Consider the following 6,000-nt stretch of genomic DNA (forward strand, 5'->3'; position numbering starts at 1 on the left):
CAGTCCCCTCTCTTGGCCAAGCCCCTTTGAAAGAGAGCTCTACACTTGCTTTCTCCACTTCTTCAATTTCCATCTCTCCTACCACAGTGCATGTGGTTTCCCACTTTTTTGCTGAGGTTGTTCTGGCAAAGCCATAGATGACCTCAGTATTGGAAGATTCAGTGAACTATCTTCAGTTCTCACCTTCCTGGATTTGTTGTGTCATCTCTCCTCCTTGGTCTCCTCTGAGTCTACTTGGGCGCAAGCCCCTTCACCGTGTACTACTCTTCTAGCCCTACATGTTCTCCCAGGGTGATTGCAGCCTCCAAATCTCTGTCTCCTGCTCTAACCTCTTTGCTAACATTCATACTTTTATGTTTAATGGCCTGCAGACATTTCCTTCTGCTCCATCCTCCTTCAGGAATTGCCCTCACTCTCAGTTTTGTAGGGCAAGCTGAGAGTTAAATACCTGTCAGAGGTGTCATGACAGGCATGTACGCCAGCCACATTGGAGGCACAGACGAAAGCACAGCCACTTATGCAGGGGACATGTTGCTGGAGGGACTATTCGAAAGGTTCCATGGAGACCATCTCCATGTTGTTCTGTCTTCCTTCTTTCCCTTTCTTGGCCTGTTTCCCTCATCTTTCAAGACTAAGATCCCCACTCCTCAGCAAAACTTGGTTTAATGCCCTGCATTTATAAATGCAGGGCATTAAAGCTAGGGAACCATGTTTCTGTCTTATTTCACTTCTGTTACCAAAGCTTATCCAAATCCATGTTTTTTCGAAAAATGAAATGAGGCACCAAAACTACACTGGTGCTTTGCCCTGTATGACCTCTAACGACATTTTTAATGAAATCAGCTGTGCAGAGTCCTAAAATAATTACCGCCTGGTCTATAGATAAAATCAAGTTTCACAGCCGTGCACCTTGAAAAACACCTATTTAAAACTTTTAGTCAATTTAGAGTGTTCATTTAGTCACTGAGGATATTGAGGGCATGATAGGGTAGGTAACAGTGGATCATTTTAAAGATGGGGCTTGAGGGGTGGGGAGCGAGGAGGGGAAGCTCCGGGAAAGTTGAGTCCTCATCTTACTAACAGATTTATGCCACAAGTTCTTTAGAAATCAGTGATGCAAGTCTTGGATGATTTTCTTTCCTCAGAGAATCAACGTTATAAAACAGTTAATTTGTAAAAACTAATTTAAAAATAAAAGCTAACTATGCTTCAAAATATTCATCACTTATAATGCTCTTTCCATGGAAAACTTGTTGAATTGAAAGCCTCACGCATCTCCTTGTCTCTGCTGCTAACAGACTGTCCCCCATAGTTCTTGCATGCATGTTAGAAGTAAGCACTTTTGCTCACCTCCCCTCTCCACACTGTGCCAGCCCAGGGAACTTCCCTCTTTGTTTTTCCCCAGGTACAACAAAACCTCTTTGACTCTCATTCTCAGCACAGCTGTGGCAGGGGCAGGGCCTCTGAGGTGGACAGAGGGATTCTTGCAGGAAAGAGTCTTGAGGTGTCTGTGGCTCCAGCAGCCAAGAAGAGGAGGAAATAAATGACTTTGGGGTAGAAGTAACACACTAGAAAGAGCAATGGATGCTTAGAGTTGGAGCTAAATTTTTGTCTCACATGTGTCACTTATTATATGTGTGACCTTGGAGACTTGACCTCTCTGGACATCAGTTTCTTCCTATGTAAAAACATTTTTAAATGCTCGCCTTATTTGTTCATTCCACAAACATTTATGAAATTACTAAGTGTCAATCATTTGGGTGTTGAGTGTTTGAATCCTTCTTCTCTAGAGAAAGGGGCAGAAGGTGTCCTGCCCTGGTGTCCTGCTGGGCCAGAGTTGGAGAAGGGAGTCTCTTGGATGATTCAACAGGGATAGTTTTTCCTGCACCGAAATACCTTTTTTTTTTTTACTACTTGGATCTTTTATTCCCTTTTCTTTACCAGCCTAAAATCGTACCATGTAAACATTCATCTGAATTGACAATGATGCCAATTTCAACACAAAAACACTTGAGAGAAGAATCTTAGGCAATAGTTTCTGTCAATCCTACATTTGTGTGAATTAAATCAGAGTTCGTAAACTCAGGACCTAAACTGAGGTGCACTCTAAGAAGCTTTGATGAAGGGAACAGAACGGGATCCTCATTTGGAGCACAGAACCCTTTGATGACAAAGCAAATCCTGTTGATTTCTGATATGTGGGCTTGAGGCCTCCAACTCCAAGAGGGGGAAAGGATATGGGAGGGTAGAGGGAGAAAAAAGAGCCATGACTGAGGTGGAAAGGGCTAAACTTAAACTGTTCCACTTTCAAAGTTTTGTCTAAGCTCTGGCCTGCATCCAAGAACGATATAATAGTCACCATAGGAAAATGTTTTTCAATTCCAAACACATTTACACAAATTTTAAATACATGCCTTTATCTCATTTGAAAAGACTAGATATGTTTCTTAAATTGTATTCACTTATTTGTTTCAGGGTTTCCTCACTGCCTGCTGTGTCAAGGCGCAGGTGCTGGAAATGCATGGATAATTAAGATGCATCCAAAGACCGAATAAATGTAATAAAGTGGTATACGTCTTATGGTGGAAAAGGAAGGGAGTGAAGGTGGTTAGGAAATGCCTCATTAAAGAAATGCCTTTGAACTAAGTATTGAAAAATGAGGAGCATGTTTTAGGAAAATGACAGTGGGCAGAGGGTAGGGAGAGGTTGGAATTTCAGGCAGATGGAACTATAAAAGCAAAAGAATGAGAGAACACAGCACATAAGAAATCACAATGAGTACAGCATGACTGCAGGGTAGGATAGGAAGTGGGAAGAGAGAAATCTGGAATATTACATGATTTTTATATAATTATCATATATAGAAAATCATTTCTAGAAAAGCCAAAAATTCAGTTAAAAATGGAAAAAAATGAGCTAAATAGCTGATGTATAGTTAGCCTACATAGTGCCTTCAAATGTTCATCTGTTTTTAAAGATATTGAATGGTCACAATCATATGGCAGTTGCAGGTTTCAGGTGATTAAAGTCTCAAAACCAAAATTTTAGTTTAAATATACCAATTTTCAAACTCAGTAATTTTGAATTTACATGGTTAAATATCTTATTTTAAACAGATAAAAACCATTCTATTTTCAACATATAAAAACATCTTACGAACATATAAAAGCATTTAGTCCTTCATTTTATTATCTAAAACAATAGTTCCTAATACTTTGTAGAAAGAAGACCCTTTTTTGAATATAAAGAAAAAAGAAGATAAGACCTTGCACATGACAGTAGTTGTATTTTTGGTAACCACCAAAAGTACCTAATGGCATAATCTGCTCTGGCCTCAGCCACTGTGTGCAAGGAGTCTCTTGGACTATCCTGCATAGGCCATAGGGACTTTTTGACATTGCCCTTTCTCTGAGATGAGATGGGATTGATGGACAGTTGCTGGTGTTCTTGGGTGTATTTTAGTTTTCTGAATGTTCTCCTTACTGATTTACGAAAAGAGCCTGTTAATTAATTATGGCCTGGCAAAGAGAATGGAATTTCCCATGATCTTAGCATGTTCTAAAACATATTAACTGAATTAACACAACATTTTAAATCAACTATACTTCAATAAAAAAATACTAACAGAATGTATATTTTATTAATTATAACTGCATGTATAAAATATGAAAACAGTAATTCATATGTATGAGATGTAGTGTAGATTTAATTAGTCTGTAGATAAAGCTTGGTGCAGAAGTAGATTCCACAGTGGAGTAGATTACACAGTCTTTGCAAAACTCTATTATCCGCTGGGGTAACTAATAAATGAATTCAGTAAAGCTGCAGGATACAAAATCAATACGCAAAAATCAGTTGCCATTTTATACACTAACCACAAACTATCTGAAAAAGAAATTAAGAAAATAATCTAATTTACAGCAGCATCAAAAACAATAAAAAATTTAGAAATAAATTTAACCAAGAAAGTAAAAGATCTGTAAACTATAAGACATTAATGAAACTGAAGACACAAATAAATGGAACTATAAATCTTTATGGATTAAAAGACTTAATATTGTTAAAATGTCCATACTACTCAAAGCCATCTATAGATTCCATGCAATCCCTACCAAGATTCCAATGGCATTTTTTGTAGAAATAGAAAAAACAATCATAAAATTCATAGGAAACCATAAAAGACCTTGAATAACCAAAGCAATCTTGAGAAAGAACAAAGCTGGAGGCATCATACTTCCTGATTTCAAGCTATATTACAAAGCTATAGTAGTCAAAACAGTAAGGTACTGGCATAAAAACGGACACATAGACCAATAGAGCAGAATTTAGAGCCCAGAAATATGCCAATTAACATTTGACAAGGGAGCCATAAATACTCAATGGGGAAAAGGATATTCTCTTCAATAAATGGTGTTGGGAAAACTAAATAGTATTCACATGCAAAAGAATGAACTTGGACCCTTATCTTAGACCACTTGAAAAATTAACTCAAAATGGACTTAAGTGTAAGACCCCAAAATGTAAAACTTCTACAAGAGAACATAGGGGAAAAGCTCCTTGACATTTATCTTGGCAATGATGTTTCTGGATATGACACCAAAAGTACAGTCAACAAAAGGAAAAATAAACAAGTGGGACTGCATCAAACTAAAAAGCCTCTACACAGCAAAATAAATGATCAACAAGATGGAAAGGCAACCTACAGAATGGAGAAAATGTTTGCAAACCATGTATCTGATAAGGGGTTAATACCCAAAATAAATAAGGAATTCATGCAATGCAATAGCAAAAAACCACAGACAACAAACAAAAAACCCAACCACCAACACCAACAACAAAACCAAATAACCCTATTAAAAATGGGCAAAAAACCTAAATAGATATTTTCCCAAAGAAGATATACAATGGCCAACGGGTACATGAAAAGGTGCTCAACATCACTAATCATCAGTGAAATGCAAATCAAAACCACACTGACATATCACCTCACATCTATTAGAATGACTTTTATCAAAGAGACAAGAGATAAGTGCTGGCAAGGATGTGGAGAAAAGGGAACACTTGTACACTGTTGGTGGGAATAAAAATTGGTACAGTCACTACAGAAAACAGCATGGACGTTTCTCAAACAATTTAAAATAGAACTACCATATGATCCAGCAATTTCTATATATATGTGTGTATGGGTGTGTGTATGATGTTATATATATCAGTCATAAAAAAGAAGGAAATCCTTCCATTTGTGACAACATGGATGAAACTTGAGGGCATTATGCTAAGTGAAATAAATCAGATAGAAAAAAGGTTAATACTGTATGATCTCTTCTATGTGGAATCTGAAAAGCCAAACTCATAGAAACAAAGAGTAGATTGGTGGCTGCTGGGGCAGGGGATGGGGGAAATGGGTGAAGGTGGTCAAAAGGTACAATCATCCAAAGAAAGAAAAAAAGGTACAATCTTCCAAATCTTCCAAAGGCAATCTATAGATTCAATGCAATCCCTATTAAAATACCAATGGCATTTTTCACAGAACTGGAACACATAATTTTAGAATTTGTATGGAAACACAAAAGGCCCTAAATAGCCAAAACAATCTTGAGAAAGAAAACCAGAGCTGGAGGTATCACACTCCCTGACTTCAGGCTATACTACAAAGCTACAGTAATCAAAACAGTATGGTACTGGCACAAAAAAAGACACATAGAGAGCCCAGAAATAAACCCACTCACCTATGGTGAATTTAACCTACAACAAAGGAGGCAAGAATACACAATGGAGAAAAGACAGTCTCTTCAATAAGTGGTGCTGGGAAAACTGGACAGCTACATGTAAAAGAATGAAATTAGAACATTTTCTAATTCCCCATTGGATATTCTTGCCTCCTTTGTTGTAGATTAAATTGACCATAGGTGTGTGGGTTTATTTTGTTGTTGTTGTTGTTTATTTATTTCTGGATATGTTGCCTAAGGCAAAGGAAACAAAAGCAAAAATAAACAAATG

The sequence above is a fragment of the Balaenoptera ricei genome, chromosome 1 (assembly GCF_028023285.1).
Source record: "Balaenoptera ricei isolate mBalRic1 chromosome 1, mBalRic1.hap2, whole genome shotgun sequence".
In the NCBI taxonomy this organism is placed as follows: Eukaryota; Metazoa; Chordata; class Mammalia; order Artiodactyla; family Balaenopteridae; genus Balaenoptera; species Balaenoptera ricei.